Raw genomic sequence first — 14,039 nt, 5'->3', positions numbered from 1 at the left:
ATCGGCCATAACAAAATTTTTGTTGCTCAAATCGAGAATCCGAGATAAACTTCTTGTCCGTCTTGAGCCAAGGAACACAGTGGTGCAAAAAGCTTGATTCCAAGTCAAACGGTCTAGGAGTTATGAGCAATTTAGTACTTTTCAGCACTTCGTGCTTGAACACCTAATAATAGGCGACCTTTTTGACAGTTATAGCGACACCTATGGTCCGATCTCCATGAAACTCTGCATGCTTCTTCACCATGTCATGACACATGTGCTCATCAGCTTTTGTGAAGTTCTGAGTTTTTATTTATGATTTATAGGCTTTTGAGTGTATTTTGACACGCCCCCTTTTCTAAACGACCCTGTTACAGTGAACCAAAGGGCAAAGTTCAACTTTTTTTTGATAATTATTGATCTAGAGAGTCCATAGAATTGTCCTAGACTGGTCTGGTTCCGATCAGGCAAAAAACCAGGGACTAGTTCGCAAAAGTAGGATTTGGACAAAATCGGCCATAACAAATATTTCGTTGCTCAAATCGAGAATCCGAGATAAACATCTTGTCCGTCTTGAGCCAAGGAACACAGTGGTGCAAAAAGCTTGATTCCAAGTCAAACGGTCTAGGAGTTATGAGCAATTTAGTACTTTTCAGCACTTCGTGCTTGAACACCTAATAATAGGCGACCTTTTTGACAGTTATAGCGACACCTATGGTCCGATCTCCATGAAACTCTGCATGCTTCTTCACCATGTCATGACACATGTGCTCATCAGCTTTTGTGAAGTTCTGAGTTTTTATTTATGATTTATAGGCTTTTGAGTGTATTTTGACACGCCCCCTTTTCTAAACGACCCTGTTACAGTGAACCAAAGGGCAAAGTTCAACTTTTTTTTGATAATTATTGATCTAGAGAGTCCATAGAATTGTCCTAGACTGGTCTGGTTCCGATCAGGCAAAAAACCAGGGACTAGTTCGCAAAAGTAGGATTTGGACAAAATCGGCCATAACAAATTTTTTGTTGCTCAAATCGAGAATCCGAGATAAACATCTTGTCCGTCTTGAGCCAAGGAACACAGTGGTGCAAAAAGCTTGATTCCAAGTCAAACGGTCTAGAAGTTATGAGCAATTTAGTACTTTCAACTTTTTTTTGATAATTATTGATCTAGAGAGTCCAGAGAATTGTCCTAGACTGGTCTGGTTCCGATCAGGCAAAAAACCAGGGACTAGTTCGCAAAAGTAGGATTTGGACAAAATCGGCCATAACAAAATTTTTGTTGCTCAAATCGAGAATCCGAGATAAACTTCTTGTCCGTCTTGAGCCAAGGAACACAGTGGTGCAAAAAGCTTGATTCCAAGTCAAACGGTCTAGGAGTTATGAGCAATTTAGTACTTTTCAGCACTTCGTGCTTGAACACCTAATAATAGGCGACCTTTTTGACAGTTATAGCGACACCTATGGTCCGATCTCCATGAAACTCTGCATGCTTCTTCACCATGTCATGACACATGTGCTCATCAGCTTTTGTGAAGTTCTGAGTTTTTATTTATGATTTATAGGCTTTTGAGTGTATTTTGACACGCCCCCTTTTCTAAACGACCCTGTTACAGTGAACCAAAGGGCAAAGTTCAACTTTTTTTTGATAATTATTGATCTAGAGAGTCCATAGAATTGTCCTAGACTGGTCTGGTTCCGATCAGGCAAAAAACCAGGGACTAGTTCGCAAAAGTAGGATTTGGACAAAATCGGCCATAACAAATTTTTTGTTGCTCAAATCGAGAATCCGAGATAAACTTCTTGTCCGTCTTGAGCCAAGGAACACAGTGGTGCAAAAAGCTTGATTCCAAGTCAAACGGTCTAGGAGTTATGAGCAATTTAGTACTTTTGGTTGCTGTAGCGCCACCTATGGGCCAATCGGGGTCATACTCTGATAGGTTCTCCCCAAACTGAGGCCCTACCACCTGGCCAGGTTTCAAGTCTCTAGGCCTTACGGTTTGGGCTGCACGATGCGTTTTAGGTTTTTTTTTTTTTTCAAATAGCAATTACAATAGGTTTTCAGCACTTCGTGCTTGAACACCTAATAATAGGCGACCTTTTTGACAGTTATAGCGACACCTATGGTCCGATCTCCATGAAACTCTGCATGCTTCTTCACCATGTCATGACACATGTGCTCATCAGCTTTTGTGAAGTTCTGAGTTTTTATTTATGATTTATAGGCTTTTGAGTGTATTTTGACACGCCCCCTTTTCTAAACGACCCTGTTACAGTGAACCAAAGGGCAAAGTTCAACTTTTTTTTGATAATTATTGATCTAGAGAGTCCATAGAATTGTCCTAGACTGGTCTGGTTCCGATCAGGCAAAAAACCAGGGACTAGTTCGCAAAAGTAGGATTTGGACAAAATCGGCCATAACAAATATTTCGTTGCTCAAATCGAGAATCCGAGATAAACATCTTGTCCGTCTTGAGCCAAGGAACACAGTGGTGCAAGAAGCTTGATTCCAAGTCAAACGGTCTAGGAGTTATGAGCAATTTAGTACTTTTCAGCACTTCGTGCTTGAACACCTAATAATAGGCGACCTTTTTGACAGTTATAGCGACACCTATGGTCCGATCTCCATGAAACTCTGCATGCTTCTTCACCATGTCATGACACATGTGCTCATCAGCTTTTGTGAAGTTCTGAGTTTTTATTTATGATTTATAGGCTTTTGAGTGTATTTTGACACGCCCCCTTTTCTAAACGACCCTGTTACAGTGAACCAAAGGGCAAAGTTCAACTTTTTTTTGATAATTATTGATCTAGAGAGTCCATAGAATTGTCCTAGACTGGTCTGGTTCCGATCAGGCAAAAAACCAGGGACTAGTTCGCAAAAGTAGGATTTGGACAAAATCGGCCATAACAAATTTTTTGTTGCTCAAATCGAGAATCCGAGATAAACTTCTTGTCCGTCTTGAGCCAAGGAACACAGTGGTGCAAAAAGCTTGATTCCAAGTCAAACGGTCTAGGAGTTATGAGCAATTTAGTACTTTTGGTTGCTGTAGCGCCACCTATGGGCCAATCGGGGTCATACTCTGATAGGTTCTCCCCAAACTGAGGCCCTACCACCTGGCCAGGTTTCAAGTCTCTAGGCCTTACGGTTTGGGCTGCACGATGCGTTTTAGGATTTTTTTTTTTTTCAAATAGCAATTACAATAGGTTTTCAGCACTTCGTGCTTGAACACCTAATAATAGGCGACCTTTTTGACAGTTATAGCGACACCTATGGTCCGATCTCCATGAAACTCTGCATGCTTCTTCACCATGTCATGACACATGTGCTCATCAGCTTTTGTGAAGTTCTGAGTTTTTATTTATGATTTATAGGCTTTTGAGTGTATTTTGACACGCCCCCTTTTCTAAACGACCCTGTTACAGTGAACCAAAGGGCAAAGTTCAACTTTTTTTTGATAATTATTGATCTAGAGAGTCCATAGAATTGTCCTAGACTGGTCTGGTTCCGATCAGGCAAAAAACCAGGGACTAGTTCGCAAAAGTAGGATTTGGACAAAATCGGCCATAACAAATTTTTTGTTGCTCAAATCGAGAATCCGAGATAAACATCTTGTCCGTCTTGAGCCAAGGAACACAGTGGTGCAAAAAGCTTGATTCCAAGTCAAACGGTCTAGAAGTTATGAGCAATTTAGTACTTTCAACTTTTTTTTGATAATTATTGATCTAGAGAGTCCAGAGAATTGTCCTAGACTGGTCTGGTTCCGATCAGGCAAAAAACCAGGGACTAGTTCGCAAAAGTAGGATTTGGACAAAATCGGCCATAACAAATTTTTTGTTGCTCAAATCGAGAATCCGAGATAAACTTCTTGTCCGTCTTGAGCCAAGGAACACAGTGGTGCAAAAAGCTTGATTCCAAGTCAAACGGTCTAGGAGTTATGAGCAATTTAGTACTTTTCAGCACTTCGTGCTTGAACACCTAATAATAGGCGACCTTTTTGACAGTTATAGCGACACCTATGGTCCGATCTCCATGAAACTCTGCATGCTTCTTCACCATGTCATGACACATGTGCTCATCAGCTTTTGTGAAGTTCTGAGTTTTTATTTATGATTTATAGGCTTTTGAGTGTATTTTGACACGCCCCCTTTTCTAAACGACCCTGTTACAGTGAACCAAAGGGCAAAGTTCAACTTTTTTTTGATAATTATTGATCTAGAGAGTCCATAGAATTGTCCTAGACTGGTCTGGTTCCGATCAGGCAAAAAACCAGGGACTAGTTCGCAAAAGTAGGATTTGGACAAAATCGGCCATAACAAATTTTTTGTTGCTCAAATCGAGAATCCGAGATAAACTTCTTGTCCGTCTTGAGCCAAGGAACACAGTGGTGCAAAAAGCTTGATTCCAAGTCAAACGGTCTAGGAGTTATGAGCAATTTAGTACTTTTGGTTGCTGTAGCGCCACCTATGGGCCAATCGGGGTCATACTCTGATAGGTTCTCCCCAAACTGAGGCCCTACCACCTGGCCAGGTTTCAAGTCTCTAGGCCTTACGGTTTGGGCTGCACGATGCGTTTTAGGTTTTTTTTTTTTTTCAAATAGCAATTACAATAGGTTTTCAGCACTTCGTGCTTGAACACCTAATAATAGGCGACCTTTTTGACAGTTATAGCGACACCTATGGTCCGATCTCCATGAAACTCTGCATGCTTCTTCACCATGTCATGACACATGTGCTCATCAGCTTTTGTGAAGTTCTGAGTTTTTATTTATGATTTATAGGCTTTTGAGTGTATTTTGACACGCCCCCTTTTCTAAACGACCCTGTTACAGTGAACCAAAGGGCAAAGTTCAACTTTTTTTTGATAATTATTGATCTAGAGAGTCCATAGAATTGTCCTAGACTGGTCTGGTTCCGATCAGGCAAAAAACCAGGGACTAGTTCGCAAAAGTAGGATTTGGACAAAATCGGCCATAACAAATATTTCGTTGCTCAAATCGAGAATCCGAGATAAACATCTTGTCCGTCTTGAGCCAAGGAACACAGTGGTGCAAGAAGCTTGATTCCAAGTCAAACGGTCTAGGAGTTATGAGCAATTTAGTACTTTTCAGCACTTCGTGCTTGAACACCTAATAATAGGCGACCTTTTTGACAGTTATAGCGACACCTATGGTCCGATCTCCATGAAACTCTGCATGCTTCTTCACCATGTCATGACACATGTGCTCATCAGCTTTTGTGAAGTTCTGAGTTTTTATTTATGATTTATAGGCTTTTGAGTGTATTTTGACACGCCCCCTTTTCTAAACGACCCTGTTACAGTGAACCAAAGGGCAAAGTTCAACTTTTTTTTGATAATTATTGATCTAGAGAGTCCATAGAATTGTCCTAGACTGGTCTGGTTCCGATCAGGCAAAAAACCAGGGACTAGTTCGCAAAAGTAGGATTTGGACAAAATCGGCCATAACAAATTTTTTGTTGCTCAAATCGAGAATCCGAGATAAACTTCTTGTCCGTCTTGAGCCAAGGAACACAGTGGTGCAAAAAGCTTGATTCCAAGTCAAATGGTCTAGGAGTTATGAGCAATTTAGTACTTTTGGTTGCTGTAGCGCCACCTATGGGCCAATCGGGGTCATACTCTGATAGGTTCTCCCCAAACTGAGGCCCTACCACCTGGCCAGGTTTCAAGTCTCTAGGCCTTACGGTTTGGGCTGCACGATGCGTTTTAGGTTTTTTTTTTTTTTTCAAATAGCAATTACAATAGGTTTTCAGCACTTCGTGCTTGAACACCTAATAATAGGCGACCTTTTTGACAGTTATAGCGACACCTATGGTCCGATCTCCATGAAACTCTGCATGCTTCTTCACCATGTCATGACACATGTGCTCATCAGCTTTTGTGAAGTTCTGAGTTTTTATTTATGATTTATAGGCTTTTGAGTGTATTTTGACACGCCCCCTTTTCTAAACGACCCTGTTACAGTGAACCAAAGGGCAAAGTTCAACTTTTTTTTGATAATTATTGATCTAGAGAGTCCAGAGAATTGTCCTAGACTGGTCTGGTTCCGATCAGGCAAAAAACCAGGGACTAGTTCGCAAAAGTAGGATTTGGACAAAATCGGCCATAAAATTTTTTTTGTTGCTCAAATCGAGAATCCGAGATAAACTTCTTGTCCGTCTTGAGCCAAGGAACACAGTGGTGCAAAAAGCTTGATTCCAAGTCAAACGGTCTAGGAGTTATGAGCAATTTAGTACTTTTCAGCACTTCGTGCTTGAACACCTAATAATAGGCGACCTTTTTGACAGATATAGCGACACCTATGGTCCGATCTCCATGAAACTCTGCATGCTTCTTCACCATGTCATGACACATGTGCTCATCAGCTTTTGTGAAGTTCTGAGTTTTTATTTATGATTTATAGGCTTTTGAGTGTATTTTGACACGCCCCCTTTTCTAAACGACCCTGTTACAGTGAACCAAAGGGCAAAGTTCAACTTTTTTTTGATAATTATTGATCTAGAGAGTCCATAGAATTGTCCTAGACTGGTCTGGTTCCGATCAGGCAAAAAACCAGGGACTAGTTCGCAAAAGTAGGATTTGGACAAAATCGGCCATAACAAATTTTTTGTTGCTCAAATCGAGAATCCGAGATAAACTTCTTGTCCGTCTTGAGCCAAGGAACACAGTGGTGCAAAAAGCTTGATTCCAAGTCAAACGGTCTAGGAGTTATGAGCAATTTAGTACTTTTGGTTGCTGTAGCGCCACCTATGGGCCAATCGGGGTCATACTCTGATAGGTTCTCCCCAAACTGAGGCCCTACCACCTGGCCAGGTTTCAAGTCTCTAGGCCTTACGGTTTGGGCTGCACGATGCGTTTTAGGTTTTTTTTTTTTTTCAAATAGCAATTACAATAGGTTTTCAGCACTTCGTGCTTGAACACCTAATAATAGGCGACCTTTTTGACAGTTATAGCGACACCTATGGTCCGATCTCCATGAAACTCTGCATGCTTCTTCACCATGTCATGACACATGTGCTCATCAGCTTTTGTGAAGTTCTGAGTTTTTATTTATGATTTATAGGCTTTTGAGTGTATTTTGACACGCCCCCTTTTCTAAACGACCCTGTTACAGTGAACCAAAGGGCAAAGTTCAACTTTTTTTTGATAATTATTGATCTAGAGAGTCCAGAGAATTGTCCTAGACTGGTCTGGTTCCGATCAGGCAAAAAACCAGGGACTAGTTCGCAAAAGTAGGATTTGGACAAAATCGGCCATAACAAATTTTTTGTTGCTCAAATCGAGAATCCGAGATAAACTTCTTGTCCGTCTTGAGCCAAGGAACACAGTGGTGCAAAAAGCTTGATTCCAAGTCAAACGGTCTAGGAGTTATGAGCAATTTAGTACTTTTGGTTGCTGTAGCGCCACCTATGGGCCAATCGGGGTCATACTCTGATAGGTTCTCCCCAAACTGAGGCCCTACCACCTGGCCAGGTTTCAAGTCTCTAGGCCTTACGGTTTGGGCTGCACGATGCGTTTTAGGTTTTTTTTTTTTTTCAAATAGCAATTACAATAGGTTTTCAGCACTTCGTGCTTGAACACCTAATAATAGGCGACCTTTTTGACAGTTATAGCGACACCTATGGTCCGATCTCCATGAAACTCTGCATGCTTCTTCACCATGTCATGACACATGTGCTCATCAGCTTTTGTGAAGTTCTGAGTTTTTATTTATGATTTATAGGCTTTTGAGTGTATTTTGACACGCCCCCTTTTCTAAACGACCCTGTTACAGTGAACCAAAGGGCAAAGTTCAACTTTTTTTTGATAATTATTGATCTAGAGAGTCCAGAGAATTGTCCTAGACTGGTCTGGTTCCGATCAGGCAAAAAACCAGGGACTAGTTCGCAAAAGTAGGATTTGGACAAAATCGGCCATAAAAATTTTTTTGTTGCTCAAATCGAGAATCCGAGATAAACTTCTTGTCCGTCTTGAGCCAAGGAACACAGTGGTGCAAAAAGCTTGATTCCAAGTCAAACGGTCTAGGAGTTATGAGCAATTTAGTACTTTTCAGCACTTCGTGCTTGAACACCTAATAATAGGCGACCTTTTTGACAGTTATAGCGACACCTATGGTCCGATCTCCATGAAACTCTGCATGCTTCTTCACCATGTCATGACACATGTGCTCATCAGCTTTTGTGAAGTTCTGAGTTTTTATTTATGATTTATAGGCTTTTGAGTGTATTTTGACACGCCCCCTTTTCTAAACGACCCTGTTACAGTGAACCAAAGGGCAAAGTTCAACTTTTTTTTGATAATTATTGATCTAGAGAGTCCATAGAATTGTCCTAGACTGGTCTGGTTCCGATCAGGCAAAAAACCAGGGACTAGTTCGCAAAAGTAGGATTTGGACAAAATCGGCCATAACAAATTTTTTGTTGCTCAAATCGAGAATCCGAGATAAACATCTTGTCCGTCTTGAGCCAAGGAACACAGTGGTGCAAAAAGCTTGATTCCAAGTCAAACGGTCTAGAAGTTATGAGCAATTTAGTACTTTCAACTTTTTTTTGATAATTATTGATCTAGAGAGTCCAGAGAATTGTCCTAGACTGGTCTGGTTCCGATCAGGCAAAAAACCAGGGACTAGTTCGCAAAAGTAGGATTTGGACAAAATCGGCCATAACAAAATTTTTGTTGCTCAAATCGAGAATCCGAGATAAACTTCTTGTCCGTCTTGAGCCAAGGAACACAGTGGTGCAAAAAGCTTGATTCCAAGTCAAACGGTCTAGGAGTTATGAGCAATTTAGTACTTTTCAGCACTTCGTGCTTGAACACCTAATAATAGGCGACCTTTTTGACAGTTATAGCGACACCTATGGTCCGATCTCCATGAAACTCTGCATGCTTCTTCACCATGTCATGACACATGTGCTCATCAGCTTTTGTGAAGTTCTGAGTTTTTATTTATGATTTATAGGCTTTTGAGTGTATTTTGACACGCCCCCTTTTCTAAACGACCCTGTTACAGTGAACCAAAGGGCAAAGTTCAACTTTTTTTTGATAATTATTGATCTAGAGAGTCCATAGAATTGTCCTAGACTGGTCTGGTTCCGATCAGGCAAAAAACCAGGGACTAGTTCGCAAAAGTAGGATTTGGACAAAATCGGCCATAACAAATTTTTTGTTGCTCAAATCGAGAATCCGAGATAAACTTCTTGTCCGTCTTGAGCCAAGGAACACAGTGGTGCAAAAAGCTTGATTCCAAGTCAAACGGTCTAGGAGTTATGAGCAATTTAGTACTTTTGGTTGCTGTAGCGCCACCTATGGGCCAATCGGGGTCATACTCTGATAGGTTCTCCCCAAACTGAGGCCCTACCACCTGGCCAGGTTTCAAGTCTCTAGGCCTTACGGTTTGGGCTGCACGATGCGTTTTAGGTTTTTTTTTTTTTTCAAATAGCAATTACAATAGGTTTTCAGCACTTCGTGCTTGAACACCTAATAATAGGCGACCTTTTTGACAGTTATAGCGACACCTATGGTCCGATCTCCATGAAACTCTGCATGCTTCTTCACCATGTCATGACACATGTGCTCATCAGCTTTTGTGAAGTTCTGAGTTTTTATTTATGATTTATAGGCTTTTGAGTGTATTTTGACACGCCCCCTTTTCTAAACGACCCTGTTACAGTGAACCAAAGGGCAAAGTTCAACTTTTTTTTGATAATTATTGATCTAGAGAGTCCATAGAATTGTCCTAGACTGGTCTGGTTCCGATCAGGCAAAAAACCAGGGACTAGTTCGCAAAAGTAGGATTTGGACAAAATCGGCCATAACAAATATTTCGTTGCTCAAATCGAGAATCCGAGATAAACATCTTGTCCGTCTTGAGCCAAGGAACACAGTGGTGCAAGAAGCTTGATTCCAAGTCAAACGGTCTAGGAGTTATGAGCAATTTAGTACTTTTCAGCACTTCGTGCTTGAACACCTAATAATAGGCGACCTTTTTGACAGTTATAGCGACACCTATGGTCCGATCTCCATGAAACTCTGCATGCTTCTTCACCATGTCATGACACATGTGCTCATCAGCTTTTGTGAAGTTCTGAGTTTTTATTTATGATTTATAGGCTTTTGAGTGTATTTTGACACGCCCCCTTTTCTAAACGACCCTGTTACAGTGAACCAAAGGGCAAAGTTCAACTTTTTTTTGATAATTATTGATCTAGAGAGTCCATAGAATTGTCCTAGACTGGTCTGGTTCCGATCAGGCAAAAAACCAGGGACTAGTTCGCAAAAGTAGGATTTGGACAAAATCGGCCATAACAAATTTTTTGTTGCTCAAATCGAGAATCCGAGATAAACTTCTTGTCCGTCTTGAGCCAAGGAACACAGTGGTGCAAAAAGCTTGATTCCAAGTCAAACGGTCTAGGAGTTATGAGCAATTTAGTACTTTTGGTTGCTGTAGCGCCACCTATGGGCCAATCGGGGTCATACTCTGATAGGTTCTCCCCAAACTGAGGCCCTACCACCTGGCCAGGTTTCAAGTCTCTAGGCCTTACGGTTTGGGCTGCACGATGCGTTTTAGGATTTTTTTTTTTTTCAAATAGCAATTACAATAGGTTTTCAGCACTTCGTGCTTGAACACCTAATAATAGGCGACCTTTTTGACAGTTATAGCGACACCTATGGTCCGATCTCCATGAAACTCTGCATGCTTCTTCACCATGTCATGACACATGTGCTCATCAGCTTTTGTGAAGTTCTGAGTTTTTATTTATGATTTATAGGCTTTTGAGTGTATTTTGACACGCCCCCTTTTCTAAACGACCCTGTTACAGTGAACCAAAGGGCAAAGTTCAACTTTTTTTTGATAATTATTGATCTAGAGAGTCCATAGAATTGTCCTAGACTGGTCTGGTTCCGATCAGGCAAAAAACCAGGGACTAGTTCGCAAAAGTAGGATTTGGACAAAATCGGCCATAACAAATTTTTTGTTGCTCAAATCGAGAATCCGAGATAAACATCTTGTCCGTCTTGAGCCAAGGAACACAGTGGTGCAAAAAGCTTGATTCCAAGTCAAACGGTCTAGAAGTTATGAGCAATTTAGTACTTTCAACTTTTTTTTGATAATTATTGATCTAGAGAGTCCAGAGAATTGTCCTAGACTGGTCTGGTTCCGATCAGGCAAAAAACCAGGGACTAGTTCGCAAAAGTAGGATTTGGACAAAATCGGCCATAACAAAATTTTTGTTGCTCAAATCGAGAATCCGAGATAAACTTCTTGTCCGTCTTGAGCCAAGGAACACAGTGGTGCAAAAAGCTTGATTCCAAGTCAAACGGTCTAGGAGTTATGAGCAATTTAGTACTTTTCAGCACTTCGTGCTTGAACACCTAATAATAGGCGACCTTTTTGACAGTTATAGCGACACCTATGGTCCGATCTCCATGAAACTCTGCATGCTTCTTCACCATGTCATGACACATGTGCTCATCAGCTTTTGTGAAGTTCTGAGTTTTTATTTATGATTTATAGGCTTTTGAGTGTATTTTGACACGCCCCCTTTTCTAAACGACCCTGTTACAGTGAACCAAAGGGCAAAGTTCAACTTTTTTTTGATAATTATTGATCTAGAGAGTCCATAGAATTGTCCTAGACTGGTCTGGTTCCGATCAGGCAAAAAACCAGGGACTAGTTCGCAAAAGTAGGATTTGGACAAAATCGGCCATAACAAATTTTTTGTTGCTCAAATCGAGAATCCGAGATAAACTTCTTGTCCGTCTTGAGCCAAGGAACACAGTGGTGCAAAAAGCTTGATTCCAAGTCAAACGGTCTAGGAGTTATGAGCAATTTAGTACTTTTGGTTGCTGTAGCGCCACCTATGGGCCAATCGGGGTCATACTCTGATAGGTTCTCCCCAAACTGAGGCCCTACCACCTGGCCAGGTTTCAAGTCTCTAGGCCTTACGGTTTGGGCTGCACGATGCGTTTTAGGTTTTTTTTTTTTTTCAAATAGCAATTACAATAGGTTTTCAGCACTTCGTGCTTGAACACCTAATAATAGGCGACCTTTTTGACAGTTATAGCGACACCTATGGTCCGATCTCCATGAAACTCTGCATGCTTCTTCACCATGTCATGACACATGTGCTCATCAGCTTTTGTGAAGTTCTGAGTTTTTATTTATGATTTATAGGCTTTTGAGTGTATTTTGACACGCCCCCTTTTCTAAACGACCCTGTTACAGTGAACCAAAGGGCAAAGTTCAACTTTTTTTTGATAATTATTGATCTAGAGAGTCCATAGAATTGTCCTAGACTGGTCTGGTTCCGATCAGGCAAAAAACCAGGGACTAGTTCGCAAAAGTAGGATTTGGACAAAATCGGCCATAACAAATATTTCGTTGCTCAAATCGAGAATCCGAGATAAACATCTTGTCCGTCTTGAGCCAAGGAACACAGTGGTGCAAGAAGCTTGATTCCAAGTCAAACGGTCTAGGAGTTATGAGCAATTTAGTACTTTTCAGCACTTCGTGCTTGAACACCTAATAATAGGCGACCTTTTTGACAGTTATAGCGACACCTATGGTCCGATCTCCATGAAACTCTGCATGCTTCTTCACCATGTCATGACACATGTGCTCATCAGCTTTTGTGAAGTTCTGAGTTTTTATTTATGATTTATAGGCTTTTGAGTGTATTTTGACACGCCCCCTTTTCTAAACGACCCTGTTACAGTGAACCAAAGGGCAAAGTTCAACTTTTTTTTGATAATTATTGATCTAGAGAGTCCATAGAATTGTCCTAGACTGGTCTGGTTCCGATCAGGCAAAAAACCAGGGACTAGTTCGCAAAAGTAGGATTTGGACAAAATCGGCCATAACAAATTTTTTGTTGCTCAAATCGAGAATCCGAGATAAACTTCTTGTCCGTCTTGAGCCAAGGAACACAGTGGTGCAAAAAGCTTGATTCCAAGTCAAATGGTCTAGGAGTTATGAGCAATTTAGTACTTTTGGTTGCTGTAGCGCCACCTATGGGCCAATCGGGGTCATACTCTGATAGGTTCTCCCCAAACTGAGGCCCTACCACCTGGCCAGGTTTCAAGTCTCTAGGCCTTACGGTTTGGGCTGCACGATGCGTTTTAGGTTTTTTTTTTTTTTTCAAATAGCAATTACAATAGGTTTTCAGCACTTCGTGCTTGAACACCTAATAATAGGCGACCTTTTTGACAGTTATAGCGACACCTATGGTCCGATCTCCATGAAACTCTGCATGCTTCTTCACCATGTCATGACACATGTGCTCATCAGCTTTTGTGAAGTTCTGAGTTTTTATTTATGATTTATAGGCTTTTGAGTGTATTTTGACACGCCCCCTTTTCTAAACGACCCTGTTACAGTGAACCAAAGGGCAAAGTTCAACTTTTTTTTGATAATTATTGATCTAGAGAGTCCAGAGAATTGTCCTAGACTGGTCTGGTTCCGATCAGGCAAAAAACCAGGGACTAGTTCGCAAAAGTAGGATTTGGACAAAATCGGCCATAAAATTTTTTTTGTTGCTCAAATCGAGAATCCGAGATAAACTTCTTGTCCGTCTTGAGCCAAGGAACACAGTGGTGCAAAAAGCTTGATTCCAAGTCAAACGGTCTAGGAGTTATGAGCAATTTAGTACTTTTCAGCACTTCGTGCTTGAACACCTAATAATAGGCGACCTTTTTGACAGTTATAGCGACACCTATGGTCCGATCTCCATGAAACTCTGCATGCTTCTTCACCATGTCATGACACATGTGCTCATCAGCTTTTGTGAAGTTCTGAGTTTTTATTTATGATTTATAGGCTTTTGAGTGTATTTTGACACGCCCCCTTTTCTAAACGACCCTGTTACAGTGAACCAAAGGGCAAAGTTCAACTTTTTTTTGATAATTATTGATCTAGAGAGTCCATAGAATTGTCCTAGACTGGTTTGGTTCCGATCAGGCAAAAAACCAGGGACTAGTTCGCAAAAGTAGGATTTGGACAAAATCGGCCATAACAAATTTTTTGTTGCTCAAATCGAGAATCCGA

The sequence above is a fragment of the Siphateles boraxobius genome, unplaced genomic scaffold, assembly GCF_051911475.1.
Source record: "Siphateles boraxobius isolate OS27281-9 unplaced genomic scaffold, OSU_SipBor_1 17, whole genome shotgun sequence".
Classification (NCBI taxonomy): Eukaryota; Metazoa; Chordata; class Actinopteri; order Cypriniformes; family Leuciscidae; genus Siphateles; species Siphateles boraxobius.
This window is presented reverse-complemented; position numbering follows the sequence as displayed.